This window comes from Paroedura picta, chromosome 6 (genome assembly GCF_049243985.1).
Source record: "Paroedura picta isolate Pp20150507F chromosome 6, Ppicta_v3.0, whole genome shotgun sequence".
Classification (NCBI taxonomy): domain Eukaryota; kingdom Metazoa; phylum Chordata; class Lepidosauria; order Squamata; family Gekkonidae; genus Paroedura; species Paroedura picta.
In genome coordinates, this window is record NC_135374.1 from 67,287,024 (window position 1) to 67,304,905 (window position 17,882).

Sequence of the window (17,882 nt, forward strand, 5' to 3'; positions counted from 1 at the left end):
CTCCATAAGATATAGGATATCAAAATATACCACCAACCACCAAAATATACAACCAACAACAACTACCACCACAAACAATGGCTCAGTACAATAAACCAGTCAGAGATCCAACTGGCATAAGCTCCAGAATCTCATATCATTCAGTAAATCTGAAAATGCATTTGCTCCACATTACCCAAAAGAAGGATGGAGATGGAATGGTGGGTACAGCTAGGACAATCAATGTTGAGATCCTGGCACCAATTTCTCTCAAGCTAGTACAATCATGATTTGAAATTGGGCTCCTTTGTTACCCAGTTCACTTCCACCACTCAAATCTAAGAATAAAATTACTGGGCCATGATCACTATTCTACACAGAGTATGAGAAGTCACTACTTTACAGCAAATGGTAACAAGGATTGCCAGCAAACTTGTTGCCCTGTCCTCTGACCAGTCAGCTGACCATCTTTCACTTGGCAGCTGTCCAATGCTATGAAATATTTCCTGAACCTAAGAATGCCAAATCTCAGACACCAGGTTACCATTGCTCCCAGGGACATGGGAGCAAAGAGAGGACCAAGCCAAGAAGGAAAGGTCACTTACTGTGCCCACAGCCAGACAAAGGGGAGGGCCGCAGCAACAGTGTCCAGCGACTTGCCCCTGGAAACTGACACTTGCCTACCCAGTTGAGACTCTCCTTCTGCAAGAAGCATACACAGACTATAGGGCTCCCTTTAAAAATGGGATGGAGGAGGCCAAAGCGGACCCACCAGCAACTGCATTCTAAGGACACAGGAATGAGGGTGGAGAGACAAGAGAGGGCTGGATACCACCTAACCCTCTATTGTTTCATTTCCAAGGCCGAGAGTTTGCAGAGTGCAGTTTAGAGCTGGCAGGCAGTCAAGACACAAATCTCTTCCTTACAAATGCAAATCATAAGTAATGCAGAACAAAAGGTACTATAAGCACATAAACTATGGTTGACTTCACACATAAATGTTCACTATTCAGTGACTTGCATGTGTGAAACAGTGATCTAAGATCACACAGAGAGAGTCTTCACCTCACTCATTCGTCATCTCTTTAGACGCAATACTTTTTAAGGCAGGCAGTTCCTGCGTTTAACTATGAGTCACTGACTGAGGAGGCACTGAATGATGTACATGCATGGATGAATCACCCCTAAAGCCCTAGCAACTGCTTGCACTGATCGAATCACTAACCATGAACACTTGACTAGACCCCTCTGTTCTACCATTGGAGGCAAGACAGCCACTGCATATTTATTAGTGTTTACGACTCTTTATTACAAAGGGTTTTGTACACAGAGAATTTTTGGGAACTGTCCATAGAGTTTTCATGGCAAAGATATTGGAGTGGTTTGCCATTTCATTCTCCAGTGGATCACCTTTTGTCAGAGCTCTCAGCTATGACCTTGTCCGTCTTGGGTGGGCCTGCACAGCATAGCTCATAGCTTCACTGAGCTACGCAAGCCCCTTCGCCACGATAAGGAAGCGATCCTTGAAGGGGAAGGAATCTTTCAACTCTATAGGACTCTTTTAACTCTATCATGAAGGGTTTTGTACACAGGGAATTCAACATCAAGAAAACTAAGATAATGGCATCCGGCCCTCTCAATTCCTGGCAAATAGATGGGGAAGAAATGGAGGTAGTGACAGATTTTATTTTCCTGGGCTCCAAGAACACTGCAGATGGGGACTGCAGCAAAGAAATTAAACGATGCTTGCTCCTGGGGAGGAAAGCTATGGCAAAACTAGACAACATCCTAAAAAGCAGAGACATCACCCTGCCAACTAAAGTGCGTCTAGTCAAGGCTATGGTCTTCCCAGTTGCAATGTGTGGCTGTGAAAGTTGGACCATAAGGAAAGCTGAGCATCAAAGAATTGAGGCTTTTGAACTCTGGTGCTGGAGAAGACTCTTGCGAGTCCCTTGGACTGCAAGGCGAACAAACCAGATTCTGAAGATGAAGCTCAAATACTTTGGCTATCTCATGAGAAGGAAGGACTCCCTGGAGAAGAGCCTAATGCTGGGAGCGACTGAGGGCAAAAGAAGAAGGGGATGACAGAGAATGAGGTGGCTGGATGGAGTCATAGAAGCAGTAGGTACGAGCTTAAATGGACTCCGGGGAATGGTAGAGGACAGGAAGGCCTGGAGGATCATTGTCCATGGGGTCGTGATGGGTCGGATATGACTTTGCACCTAACAACAACAACACAGGGAATTATCTCAGAGGGACTTTTCACAAAGATTTGGGTTTGCTTTGATACTTTTAGGGATCTACAACTGTAACGTGAGGACAATTAAGCAAGTATGTATTATATTTCATATATAATCAAGCTAGTTACTCTTGAATTTAATTACTCCGTTTTCCTATCTTGTTGATAATACTAGGCTAAAGGGCAACAAGGTATAGTGTTCTGCCTGTTAGCAGCTTAAGAACTATTTTTAACATCCATACAGTATAAGCTAGTGCTCTGCAGAATGCACTCAACTGTAGAAGACAGGGCAACAAAGATGTCTTGAATATTAATAGGAAAGTCCTCAGCCTACTGCTGTAACCACACAAAATGTCAGCCCCCTCAAGCTAGAGACAAGATCTATGCTGGCACTTCTGCAGCTTGACATGAACAGGCACTATTAGTGGTTGCTTTGTACGTTCTTCTCCTTGTTTTATTCAGCCAGGAGCAAAGCAGGCAGGAAGTGGGCTGCAATGGATGAGAGACCATTGTTATTATCAAGAGCAAATAATTCCTTTTAAGAAAGTAACCTTGACAGTCCATCTGTATTTGCAAATGCTATTTTTAAAGTTCACAAGCAAACTTCTATCACTTCAATCGAATGGGGGAAAGAAGCCTCCATCGTGAGGCAACAATTCCTCCAAGATTAATTTTTCAGGGTGACTGAATGATCCACTGGGAAAATGAAAGGTGGCAGCTTCCGGTCTATGGCACTTCCTTTCATAATGGTTTGAGCCCAAAAAGATAGGGCTGCTTAAATCATGAGCTGGGAACATGACAAATATTTTTATTTACTAGATTTTTATAGTGCCTTCCCATATGGCTCAGGACAGTTTAAGGAAAGAGGGACGGGGGGGGGGGGGGGGTCAGTAACTCCTGCAACAAGAAAAGCCAAAGGAATCTTCCTCATCTCAAGTGTTAAGTGCTGCGGTCACCCAAAATGAAGTACAAACCATGAGATGGACAAACTGATGATTTTATAGGCACAACAACTCTTATGTTTCCTGCAACCTTCCCCTCAATGTCACCCCACCTTTACTACCTCTTCCTATGCCCTCCCTATCAGAAGCTATGATGAAGGCATGAAGTGGATCAGAAGAAGCATGGCCACTCTTCAACATGGCTAGGTCCATTGGTACTGCTAATGGGGAAGCCTTCCAGGAACAATGCGACATGCTGACGTCACCTGCAAGTGATGTCAGTGTGTCAGAGGTGTCAGGAGTTGCTTCTTCTTTGCTTCTTACCATAGAATTTTGCCCCCAAAACAGTGCATCACTCCTCCCCCAACAACCCTGATGTCACTTTTTGGTGAAGTCAGTGCATCATGTTAAAATGCAGCTTAGGGTTTTTTACCAGCTTAGGGTAAGTTTGGGGGGAGCTGGAAGAGAGGTGCATCTGGAAAGTGGGAGACCCCTGTCCAGACCAGTGGACCTAGCAACCCTACTTGGGAGATATTAAAGGAGACATTGCTGCGATCAAAGGAATGGCATACGAGATAACTGACAGCATTTCTGCACATCAGTATAACATTACAACATTACAACAGGTGAATGCTGTAGCACTAAATATTATCGCACCTCTCAGCCAATCTTCACCTTTTTGCTGTCTTGCTCTAGTCTGTTGCCTTTTGGGGGGTTCTCACCCTCCAACTGCTACTGGAAATGGCAGAAGAGAGCAACACACTTTTTACATGACTCTCTTCCATCTGTCAGTCAAACCAGGCAGCCAATCCCCTTTCTCCATGTTTTTATAGTCCTGCAATGCCCGCTAATTTTTTTTAAATTAATACTTCTCTATTTAAACACCAATGCACAGATGCATAGTGCATTTTGAGCATCATCCCTTATGGCAGTGGTCCCCAACCTTTTTATCACCGGGGACCACTCAACGCCTTTTACTGAGGCCTGGGTGTAAACTGCACGGAGCTTTTATTCCAACCCCAGATCGATTCAGTCCCTGCCCTCTACATAGAATGCGATTTCCGTTTGGATTTTGGGCAATTTTAATTTTCCTTCTGCAGCAAGAAGGATTGATTTGGAGTGACTCTACCTTTAGTGTGCCATATTTCAGAGTGCTGAAAACCCTCAATATCCATTTGGGAAACAAAGCTCCGTTGTAGAGAACCTCTGATAGGCTACACCTGGTCATGTGACACGCTTGCCTTAAAGGAGAAGCCCCTAACTTCTCTCAACTTCTGTCGGTCCTGGATTTTTCCTCCCTCCTCTGCCTTTTTCGATCCTCTCCCCCTCTCCTCCAAGAGAGGCTCCCTGCCTGGCTCCTCCCCCCCCTTCAAGAAAAGAAAGAGGCTTCAAGAAAAGAAAGAGCCCCCCCCACCTTCTGAGCCTCCCTAACCACGTGCAGAAGACTTTCCTGTTTCAATGGGGAGGGGGGGGGGGAAGAGGAAGAACCGAGTTCAAAGCGATCTGAATTCAACAGGATTGACAATGGAATAAACAAAGTAAGTGCAAACTCTGCCCTGGTGTGTGTGTGGGGGGGTAGTTTACTCCTCTACTCTCAACCACTGCCCTAACGCTCTCTGATCGCTATGGTAATGTTTAAACATCCCTTCAAAATGAGATACAGACATGCCACAACAATGAACATAAGGAACATTTTATTTTCATGGAAATTTTAACTCATGACAATGACAAATCAATGGGAACCCTGAGCTTGTTTCTCTGCAACTAGATAGTCCCATCTGGGAGTGATGGGAGACAATGACACCCGAAGTGTGTTGTAAAGGGCCGGGGGGGGGGGGGAAGGCATCCTTTGCGGCCCACCTCCAATTAGTTGACGGACCACATGTGGTCCGCGGCCCACAGGCTGGGGATCGCTATCTTATGGAATAAATTTAGTCTTTAGATACTTTTAAACATTATTCCTGATTTTGGTGGGGGAATGACTTTAGAGAAAGCATTCTTTGTGTTACAACTTTGGAAAAAAATACTTTTATTCTGGCATGGCCTGCACGCTTGTCCACTTATTTGCTGCTCCAGGTTCTTCTCAATTTTTAAAAAGTACTTTCTGTCCCTCGCAAGAAGGGAGAGGGAGGCAGGTGTGAGGGCAGGACATTGGAGGCGGACGTAGCACTTCTTCACCTCTATGATCTTGGCCTGCTGGTTGTCTGCTGGGGGATAGCACTCTTTAGGTTGGTGAATCCACTTTTTGGGATTTACCAACTGGCGCTTTAAAATGGTGGATATAGCAAGCAGACGCGGGAGGTTGGCAACATCATGTGGAATGCCTGGACTGCAGTGTCTTCAGAGGGTAAGTATGATGCTAAATTTATGGTGTGCAGAAAAGCCCCATCTTTCTCTACTGTCTTTCTGAAATAATATTTTACAGGTCCCCACATTAAAACTACAAACCCAATAGGCAACAAAAATGTCTTCTGGTTCCATTGGTCTATCTGAGACACAGGAAGAATCTCAGAACTAAGCTATAATCACATACCTTATAAAGGAGTTTCTTCTAGTTATTCTGTCTCACACAATACATAAACAAATGTATCAAGTTCTATTCAGTTCATTACAAAAAAGGTTTCATTATCAAGATTCTGCAAAGAGGCAACTCACAATTCCACTCCCCATTTGCCAATAAGCTTCCAAACACAAATAGCTTTTATCAGCTGCAATTTCACCATCAGCACTTAATTACTAAGCACTACACATAACATAAATCAAAGAGACAACTGTCTCCTTTCACATATAGAACACAAAATTTCAAGGTGGTAGCAAACACTTCTCTGTCTGCAGATGCTGAACACTAGAACTTCATATTCTTCCCCAAAGAGCAGAATTGTTACCGTGTATGTAATACTTGTCTGCTCTTGAAATGTGCCTAGTCAAAATGTCCTTGCCAGAAAACATTTGTTTGTTCAGTGATTTTATTTAAATGCCCCTTGTTCACTACAACAGCACCATATCATATTGGTAAGATGGAAGACAACCACACATGTACTCTGAAGGTCCTAAAACATTTTCAAGAGCTTTCATAGGAAAGACTAAAGCTCCTACGGTGTCATGTTCCTCTGCAGTAGCATCTCCCAGATGTGTAGGATGTTTTCTTGTCATACTTGTGGCTGATCAATATGAATGGGTGGCCTACAAAGCTTCAGCTGGAACCCATACCAAAAAAGCATATGAAATATAGCTGCAGTGGACCACTGCAACTTTTCATAAACAAAATGGAATACAAGATGTGTTCAGACTACACATTAAGTTTACACATAGGTACCATGGGGACTTCTGGTTAAGTATCAGCTGCAAGTCTCACATTAGAAACTCAACTGTCAAAGACCCCCAGTTTGAATTATGAGTGTGGCAGGCAAAGAGAAGGCACTCATCCCTTCCCCCATGGCCATTGTCTCAACCTGAAATGGCCTAGTAAGCACTATTTCTTCCAAGCCCATTGGCAACTATTCCCCCCCCCCCTCAAATGATCCATCAGTGCATTTCTAGTACTGTGCAGAGCAGATTTCCTGAACAATGTTGTATTCTGTAAATGCAAGCCTTTCTATATGCCTTCTGCAGAACCAGGGGCCAAAGTACATATCCAATAAAACTCAGGTAAGTGTCACAACCTAGTCACTGCTAAGCATGCTTGATATCACCATGGACTTTAAGCTTCACCACTGTGGGCTGGTGGTGATATCACAGGCAATTGCTACAGCCAGATTAGGTCAGGCCAGGCTAGCAGAATAGCTCAATTGTCTGTTCCAAGTTTCCTCCAAGTTGCCAGACAAATGCACTTAATATACTATGCTAATATTATTTGCATAGTATGACTACAGCCCTTGGCCTTTATCTTTACCGTTTTCCACACAATAGGTCACAATAGGTCTAGTACTAAATTATAATATGGCTAGTAATAAACACATATACAGTACTGTGTATAGTTTGCATATTTACCAGGCACATACCAAATCAGGTCTCTATGATCTTGAGAATCACAGCCTAATTTAACAAACATGTATCTGTTACATTGAAAGAGCTCAGAGTAGCTTGTTTGTGGTTCCCAGGCAATATCCTAGTTGGGTATCTTACAGTGCTGAACATATATAGACACAGATACACCTGCAATAAAAAGGAAGGATGCTCATTGTTAACAAATTCATGTATACGCAGCAAGTAAGACTAACAGCTGTAACAACCTCCTACAAAGCTTGCCGGGTAATTAGCAGCACCAAAACGCAGTCCACTGTGGTAGCTCAAGCTTCCTTCTTCAAAGGGATATGCAGTGATACACCATGCTGAAGATAGGACTGTAAATCTGCAAGCTCAATTAGCATTTTGCTTTAAGGGTGAGCTAAAAACACAAGGAGAAAGTTCTGACTTATTACAATAGAATTATATTGTAGCATATATAGCGTACAAATTGTTATCAGTTCCACAAGCATGATGTTGTCCTTTTATGCTAATAATGTATGGCAGCTAATTTTCTGTTTTCGTTAACATAAACACTATAATCTATTAAATTAAACTATAAATTCTTAGAATTTGAGATTATTCTCTTACACAAGTATAGGTAAAGGTAAAGGTATCCCCTGTGCAAGCACCGAGTCATGTCTGACCCTTGGGGTGACGCCCTCTAGCGTTTTCATGGCAGACTCAATACGGGGTGGTTTGCCAGTGCCTTCCCCAGTCATTACCGTTTACCCCCCAGCAAGCAAGCTGGGTACTCATTTTACCGACCTCGGAAGGATGGAAGGCTGAGTCAACCTTGAGCCGGCTGCTGGGATCGAACTCCCAGCCTCAATGGGCAAAGCTTTCAGACGGCTGCCTTACCACTCTGCGCCACAAGAGGCTCTTACACAAGTATAAAAGACTTTAATAGTGTCCCCAGAATGCAGGATGTGGTTACACCAGTATCAGTCCCTAGCCAAAATGATCCATCCGAATGCCTCAAGTACCCACCCACCACCGACATTTCCAGCAGCGGAGATTGAGCCACCAGGAAAGGCAGGAGGCATTTAAAGAGCTCCCAAACAGCTGATCTATCATGATCAGCTGTTGGGTGGCTCTCTGAAGCCTAGGAAGGACTGCCCAGGAAGCATTTAAAGACACCCAACAAATAATTGATCATCAGCTGTTTGGCAAGGTCCTTTTCAATATTGTATCAGCTGAATCAAGCCCAAATTGATTTGGGTATAGGTGATTCAGCTGATTAAAACTGATGGAATTTTTGATGCAGCTCAGATACAGTCAAAAAGAACCTGAATCAGTATTGAGTCAGGTACTTCTCAGCTTATCCAAACTGAAGCGCCTGTCCCTATTCAACACCTCAATCAGTTGCATTTAGAGACTTCCATCAGAGAGGAACAACTGGCTGTCTTCATCTAATATGGCTGCCAGAGCACCACTTTATGAAGCTGGAGGGGGCTGAAACTCTACCCTCCCCACTGCAAAAGAGATGGCAGCAGGTAGCCAATTGGAATTCGCATGTGGAGTTGTGAAAAGAACTGTAATATGGAGATATATCAGGGAAGAACTGTGTTAAAAAAATATGGCATATAGAAGTGGTTCCCAACCTTTCTGAGGTTGGGCACCGGCAGGGCACGGGCCATGCCCACGCATCGGCCGCGCCCGCGCCCGCGCATCGGGCTGCACCTGCAGGCCGCGCCCACGCGACGGGCCGCGCCTGTGGGCCGTGCCCACGCGACGGGCCGCGCCCACGCATCGGGCCGCACCCGCTGGCCGCGCCCACGCATCGGGCCGCGCCCACACGGGCGCGGCCGGCCCTGATTCCCTCTCCCCGCTCTCCCGCAGTAAGAAGCTTCCCGGGCCGCAAGCTTGTGGCCTGGGAAGTTTTTTACTGCGGGGGGGGCGGGGAGAGGGAGCCGCGGCCCGGCGCCATGGTCTTCACGGCCCGACAACGGGCCACAGCCCGCAGGTTGGGGACCACTGGCATATAGCTTGGACCAGACCAACTATCTCCCTGAAGAGCAGGGATATGTATGACTAAAAATCTCACTGTCAAGATTTTTCCTCTGCAAGAAACACTCTTCCCATATAAGCTTTTTGAAAAAAAGTAATATTCTCTTTCTAAATTAAAACATTATAAATTTATCCTACACTTTATTATTTCAGTACATTCTAAAGCTTGCTGTTTTGCATATTGAGGAAAATGAAACAATGTATTTTTGATGTGGAACACATCTTCTGGCTGCCTCCTAGGACAGAAATGCGGACAGACATGAAATGGGGACAGCCATAGTCCTGCCCCAGGAAGTGTGCCAAAAGAGGCAGGGAGGGAAGGAGGCAGCTGGTGGAGGAAAGGACCAGGTCACTGGCTACGAGGCTGCCACAGGCCCAGGCGCTGACCTCGAGGCCTCCGGGGGCCAGGGCATAGCCTGCACGGATTCTGGAAGCTGGCCCACTGCCCTCCAGGCATCCAGGGACCGGGGTGCAGGCTGTGGCTTCTGGAGGCTGGACCACTGCCCTCCAGGCCTCCAGAGATGAGGGTGGAAGCCATATGACTCCCAGGGGCCAAGGCAGAGGCCGCGCAGCTTTCAGAGGCCAGCCCGCTGGGAGTCAGGGTGCAGGCCATGTGGCTTCCAGAGGCTGTCCTCCAGGTCTCCAGAGCATAGGTTGCAACTCTGTCGCAGGCCCAGGCACTGCCTTCCAGTCCAGAGGAGGCCAGGGCCCTTCTGACAGAAGAGGTAAGGAGGTAGGGGGGAGGACTGTGTGTGACAGACAGACAGGCAGGGAGGGAGGGAGGCAGGGAGGGAGGGAGGGAAAGGGGATGAATCAAAGAGCTCTGGAGCAGTTATATCTTCCACATAACTTTAAATCTGGGTGTCACTACTTTTATTTTTAGTGTACTTTACATTTGCAGTTTAAATCCTAATGATTATTTTTATTCAATTTATTCCAAGTAAGACTAAAAATATTTGATCAACTCTTGAATCAAATATTGTCAGATGTGCTGACTGCTTGTGCATTCCTGACCCTCCCCCCAAAAAAAGCAAATATAACCCCAAGGTCAGTTCTGGTCAGGAAAACAGTGGAGAAGACAGGCTGAAGTTCTTTCCCATGCCACAATGCAAATCTGAATTACGGCTCTGCAGACATGGGAACATGACTTCCATCATCATCATAATCTTTATACTTGTAACCCACCTTTCCTGTGAGCCTCAGGGTGGGTAATATCAACAATAAAATACAGTTATAAATATTAGAACATTCAAACATGTTTTAAATTAATTTTAAAATATTTTACAGTCCCTATCTCTGCCAATTAATATAATCATCAAGGAAGGTTTGTTTCTTTGGATTGATGGATTAGCTCATCATATACTATCAGAAGTTTCCCCATGACGTGTGGCTGAGAATCTGAAAGTCAGATCAACCAACCAACAAAAAAGTCTTGTCTAGTTTGACCCTTACAGTGATGTAACTCTGTTTAGGATGATACTGTTAGTGTGAAGGACTAAATCTTCCACTCCATGCCCCTCAGCTAGGTTTGCCAGGTCTCCCCAGCCAATAGCAATGGTTTTGTTTTTGTTTTTTGGCCAGCTCAAGATTTGGCGGAGAGGATAGAGACCTCACTGAAGTACAATGCCAGAAAGTCCACCCTCCAAATCATCTCTTTTCTTCTGGGGATCTGATTTCTGTAGTCTGAAAATGAATCATGATTCCAAGGTATCCTCAGGTCCCACCTGGAGGCTGGCATCCCTACCCACAGCAGAATGTGAGTCTGGAGTTGATATTAAGTCGAGTACGCAATATACTTTTTAAAAAGTAAAATGTATAAAAAGAAGAGTTTTTATACCCAAATTTTTACTACTTGAAGGAGTCCTAAAGTGGTTTACAAACACCTTTCCCTTCCTCTCCCAACAACAGAGAGCCTGTGAGGTAGGTGGAGCTGAGAAAACTCTAGGAGAGCCGCTCTGCAAGAGCATCCCAAAGAGAACTGTGACTAGTCCATAGTCACACAATTGGCTGCATTTGGAGGAATAGGGAATCAAACTCAGTTCTCCAAATTAGAGTCTACCACTCTTAACCACTACACCATGCTAGCTATGTATAAATGAGAAATTTAGCATTCATTTCATAACTATTTGTTCCTTTCTCCCCTACATTATGACTAGAGTAATAATAGCACCAGAGTCTGACAAAATTGATCTCATGTAAGATTACCACAATTACTTTGCTTTCACTCCAAGGACGAAAAGGAAATATTTGCACTGTTCTCAAATCTGGACTAGGAAGGAAAGAGAAATGCCATGTCAAAATTTCTAAAACTAATTAACATTTCATAGTTTTGGTCTTCTTTGGAGTTCTATCCATGCATATTCTGTGGACTCCTACAAAGAAAAACCAAAGAATAACAAATTAAGGATCAAAGTCAGACATAACTAGGTCCCAGGGAGAACAATGTGACTGAAGTTAATCACAACTAGCTTGTTCAACTGGTCACTTTTTCAATTTATCATAACAAATTTTTGCTAGATGGAGGCAATGATACACTGTACACCACAAAAAGAGACACATGCAAACATATTCATGTCATAAGGTAGGAAGTTGTCTGATATCTAGGAATTCAATCATAAAGTCAAAACTACCAGAGAACACAACTAGTGGCCAGTTGGGGATTAATCTGATATAGAACTTAAACTATTTTGATATTTCCACATGACGAAAGTTATCATATTGCCCAACTAACAGAACAGGATTTGATGTACTATAGGAAGATCTGTTCAAGATCTGACAAGCACTAAAGTCTGTGATTTAACTTCTTGCATATGAATTGCAGGATTAAGTGTTCTTCAGTGTCCTGTTTAGAGCAGCCCATGCCCATGTCAAATTCACATGCTCCAGATATCCATTACAAGGCTGTGACCTTCTGTTAAAATATTTAGACACTTAAAGTTTCATCTCTCTTTCTCTGCTATCTTTTAGGAATGAAAAATACCATTAAAAGGAAACAAGGACACATAAAGAGAAGAGCATTTAAAGGTAATGTGATGACATTAGATTCAAATGAGTAGCCGTGTTGGTCTGAAGTAGCACAATAAAATCTGAGTCCATTTTACTATTCTTTGTATTAATAACTCATACTGTATCCTATATTTCTATCTTTATGAAAATAAAAAAAAACTTGAAAAAAATCTGAGTCCAGTAGCACCTTTAAGACCAACAAAGATTTAATCAAGGCGTGAGCTTTCGAGTGCAAGCACCCTTTGTCAGACTATGATCTTCTTACATGATGGGGAATATATAGCAAAAATCAGTTATGTTACATCTGTGTCACAACCAGATACAGCCAATGATAATCCTTTGTCAAAACAGCCAATGAATCCCCTAGAATTCAGTGTACTTTACAGAATTTAGTGTACTTTACAGAAACCAAAGTGTTGCTGGTAGAGAGATCAAAGGAAAGATCACCTATCATCTCTCCATATGTTGCTTGCTCCATACAACTGTGAGACATTCCTCCCAGGGAATTGCTGGTCACTTCCCAAGGACAGGGAGTCAAACTCAACATTCCATTACAATGCCATATCCTACAGTCATATTATCTTTAAACCGCCCGCTTCAGAGGAGCGGGAGGAATAAAGGAGTAAGGGCAAGTGGGGAGGAGTTAGGGCGGGCGCTTCGCGGCTCCTGATTGGGCCCTCCGAGTGTTCATCCAGGCCCGCTCAGCCAATGGGGAGCCGTGCAAAGAGATCTAAAGATCTAAATTGCACTTCCACCACTTGTGATCTGAATTACATACTGTAACAAAAATTACACAAGAATTGTCCTCCATTTTAACCTTTACTGTTGATACATGCCCCAATTAAGAGATTTGTGCACATGCATGTATGCATATGGTTCTCTAGATATGCCTTCCAACAAAAAGCACAAAATAATATGCATTTGGATCTGTTTCCTCCATTAAAATAATTAGGGAGAGCATGGAGTGGAGGAAAAGACCCGTGAGCCCAGCAGAGCTCCTGCCCCCATGAAGTATAACTGGATCACCTGTCTTTATCCACCTTCTCCAGTGCGTCTGTCCTGCCAATGAAACTATGATTTACTTCCAATGACTAAAACACAACAAATAGAATTCTCTTACCCTGTTATATTGCTCTACAATCATTGTTTAAAATACCATCCTATAAATTATACTTTGCACAAAAACATACCCACCCAGTAGTCATCCTTTCATATACAGTTTAACGCTATGCAAGCTGGAATAATGGAGGGAAACATACGCATGAAATGTCAATTGTTTTTCAGTCCGGGCAATGCTGTAATTTTAGAAATTATCCCTGTGAAGAGATATGTGTAACGGATCTCATCTGAAGCAAGTCAGGACAGCAAAGTGGTCAAAATGATTATATACTGGGAGAAAAGTCTCTCTTGGTGGTAGTTAAGAAAACACAGTTCATCCTGGATGCTATACTCCTAAAAACTGTAACCCAACAGTTTACTAGGTCATATCTCTACAGGACCTCCCTCGGCACTCTCTGTCATTAGCTGGTGGCAGGTGTGTTTTATTTTAGTCGGTAGCTGCCTTTCATCCTTATTTCTGGCAAATGACCAGTAGTGAACACAACTAAACCATGAACAGCAAAATTCAGTTCTGGAATGGAGGTTTTCACATACAAAATAAAATAATCCTGCCTGATCTCCTTACCATTTGCTGTGAAGATAATAAAGATTGTATGTCATGCTGTGTGTCATGTGTGTCAAGTCACTTGTGATGTATGGCGATCCTATGAATTAATGAACTCCAAAATATCCTCTCATTAACAGCCATTCTCAGGGTTTGCAACCTGAGGGCTGTAGCTTCTTCAACTGAATCAATCCATCTCATGTTGGAACATCTCCTAATGCCTTCAACTTTTCTAGCAATATTGTCTTTTCTAGTGAGTTGTCTTCTTATGTGGCCAAAGTACAACAGCCATCTGAAGCAAGACAATACAACAAAGTAGTCAAAAAGATTAAATACTAGGGAGAAAAGTCTTCCTTGGTGATACGAAGTAAAATAGTCATTTTAGCTTCTAGAGAAAATTCAGTCTAAATTTGATCTAGAATCCACATTAGCCTTTTTGGAGATCCATGGTATCAGTAAAACTCTCCTCTAACATCACTTTTCTGACACTTTGCCAAATGGAAACCATTCCATATCTTCATGTTCTGTCCTGACAGTAGCTTTCTGTCTGAAGTATAGGTCAGACATCAAAACAATCAGATGCTGTGGCACACCCAATTTAAAAAAAAAAAACAACCATAGCTTTTTATGATCCAAACAGTCAAAAGCTGTTCTGTAAGCTATGAAACTAGGTGAATTTCTTTTGAAATTCTCTTGCATGTTCCAGTAACCACGATAAATTTCCAATATCTCTAGTGCCTATTTTTTTTTCTGAATCCAAATTAAACATCTGGCATTTCTCATTCCATCTATGGCAACGATCTTTGCTGTAAGACTTTGAGCATCACTTTACTCATTTGAGAATTTAATGTAATGGTCCAATAGCTGCTGAAGTCTTTGACATCTTTTCTTTAGGACTGTAGTGTAGATTGAGGCTTTCTAATCAGAGAGCCATTGTTTTGATTTCCATATTTGTTGGCACATTCTTGTCAAAATGTTGATGGACTCCGTTTTTGTAGCACTGAATAGCTCTGCTGATATCCCATGTATTCCTGTTGATTTATTTATCCCAATTGCTCTAAGTGTAGCTTTAACTTCACTTTCTAAAACTGCGGGTTCTTCTTCAAAAATTCTTCTTAGAAGGAATCTATTGTCCTTTAATCTCTTCTGCATAGTTCTTCAATGTACTGTTCCCATCTTTTCTTTATTTTGTCTTGTTCAGTTAATGTATTTCCATGTTGATCTTTCTGCATGCTTCAAATTTCCCCATTGATTTCTTGAATCGTGTGGATGAGATCTTGTTTTTTCCTTTTTTTGCTCTTTATTTCTTTACGCTTTACTATTGCTCTATCTGCTTCTACGTGCAAGTAGCTGAAATGATGGATTTAGAAATCTGATTCTATTTCTGTCACTTTTTACTTTTGCTTGTAACCAATGCTATTTCTGTTGTCCAGGCTTACCTCATTTTAATGTTGCTGTGAAGCCCCATTTTCATGTTCAAATCAGTCCTACACAATCCACAGACAGGTTTTAAGCAAGAGTCTGACATGTGTAATGTGTTCTGCAATTCATTCTTAGTCCATGCAGCTTCCCATCATGTAGCCCCTCTCTGTTTAAAAAAAAGAGGGGAAATCATGGTGAATAGTAGCTGGAGTTGATACATATCTATGACGACATCACTAGAGGTGAGAATGGAGGAGGAAGGAAACGAATCCCGAGCTTCCTCACTGGATAACCACGAATTACCTTCCAAGAGAAGGGGGAGAAACCACTCTTGGAGCTGTTGCAAGACCGAAAGATAATGCTTTGAACAGATAGCAACTCGTTCCCATGTAGAAACAGGTATTTCTTGTGTGCCTCTAGAATCGGGACATGGAGATACATCTCCATAAGGTCCATAGAGGTTAAATATTCTCCTCTGAGTAGGGCTTCAGAGAGTGATTATAACGTATCCATGTGGAAATGTTGTATTTTTATGTTATTCTTGGTGGTGCGAAGTCATGTCCGACCCATCATGACCTCATGGACAATGATCCTCCAGGCCTTCCTGTCCTCTACCATTCCCCGGAGTCCATTTAAGCTCGCACCGACTGCTTCAGTGTCTCCATCCAGCCACTTCATTCTCTGTCATCCCCATATTCTTTTGCCCTCAATCGCTCCCAGCATTAGGCTCTTCTCCAGGGAGTCCTTCCTTCACATGAGATGGCCAAAGTATTTGAGCTTCATCTTCAGGATCTGGTTTGTTTGCCTTGCAGTCCAAGGGACTCGCAAGAGTCTTCTTCAGCACCAGAGTTCAAAAGCCTCAATTCTTTTATGCTCGACCTTCTTTATGGTCCAACTTTCGCAGCCATACATTGCAACTAGGAAGACCATAGCCTTGACTAAATGCACTTTTGTTGGCAGCGTGATGTCTCTGCTCTTTAGGATGCTGTCTAGATTTGCCATAGCTTTCCTCCCCAGGAGCAAGCATCGTTTCTTTGGTGCAGTCCCCATCTGCAGTGAGCTTGGCTCACTGTTTTTATGTACCTGTTGAGAAATTTTAGGTCCATTTCCGCTCTCCAATTTCCGTTTGCTTTGGATACCATAAAGCAGTGGTCCCCAACCTTTTTATCACCGGGGACCACTCAACACTTGACAATTTTACTGAGGCCCGGTGGGGGGGGGTAGTTTATTCCTCTACTCTCAACCACTGCCCTAACGCTCTCTGATCGCTATGGTAATGTTTAAACATCCCTTTAAAATAAGACACAGAAACGCCACAACAATGAACATAAGGAATATTTTATTTTCATGGAAATTTTAACTCATGACAAATCAATGGGAACCCTGAGCTTGTTTCTCTGCAACGAGATAGTCCCATCTGGGAGTGATGGGAGACAATGACACCCAAAGTGTGTTGTAAAGGGCCAGGGGGGATCCACTAGTGGATATGAGTCACACCTTATTTGGTTCCCCTTCCCTGTAGGGTTTGGGAGGTTTTCCTTGCTGGAATATTTTGGAATATCCTCCCCAAAAGGATTTCTTTGCAGGAGGTCATGACTGGTGTCTATCCTGTCATTGTCTATAAGAGTTGTTGTAGGGACTAAAGGAACTTCCAGATGATTGGTTAAATCTCCTGTCTGTTCTTCGCAGTGTTCTGGGCATGACTTGCTTCTTGTCCCATGTATCCACCAGTACCTTCTCTAGGGACTCTCCGAGGAGTTTTGAGCCATGAAAGGTGTAGGCTTTGACTATAGACTTAGCCTTCATATCCGCTTACCAGGCACTTAACCACAGGGTTCTTCTGCAGCTGCTGCTGTCGCCATTGCCCTGGCGTTGAAGATTGAGACATCCAGTATAGCATCCACTGTAAAACAAGCAGCTTTCAACACTACATTCATTCCTTCAATAATTCTCTTGTCTAGGTTGGGAATTAATTGGATCAGTTATTTGATCCACATAATCATTGATCCGGACATTATGGACAAAATGGATGATCTTATAGACACTGCTAGCGCTTCATGAGAGAAATCCATATGTCTGTAGACCTACCACAGGTGCTACTGCAATAGGTGTTATCAATAGCTCTTCAGCATAATCTGGCATGGTATACAATTTTTTTGCAAATGCTGATAGTTGTCCATTAACTATGTGTTTAACCCACTCTGTCCTAAATTTCTTTTCAAAAAATAATGGTAAGGGGAAGTTTCTGGGTATGTCCTCATCTGGAGGAAAACATTCCCTATTCCCTGCTGGTCTCCTAGGGTCCTGTTTGTCCTCATCACCCCCATGTCTCCAGTTTAGATCTATGGCATTTAGACATTTTGCTAAGAGATCCTGGTAGTCCTCAGGTTAAAAAAAAACTCTTAGACACTTCTGGCAATTCCATTTCCTCAATGTTTTCCTCATTAAATAAAAAATCTCCTCCTTTTTCCCTCACAGAAGAAGTATCAGCTGTGGAAGGGGAGCATTCCTTTTAGGACTCAAATAGGGATGTTTACATGCTGCTTTTGTTTGATAGCCCGTTTGTTCACCTTCTTCCTCCCCAACTGACTCTGGAGATGCCTCTATTGTTGCACCT

At 43.0% G+C, this 17,882-nt stretch overlaps 1 protein-coding gene across 1 annotated transcript in view; it reads right to left on the reverse strand.

The window, feature by feature from the left end:
- Positions 1 to 17,882, reverse strand: part of TSPAN7 (tetraspanin 7) — a 103,762-nt gene that overhangs the window by 52,728 nt on the left and 33,152 nt on the right. The gene's annotated exons all lie outside the window — the stretch shown is intronic.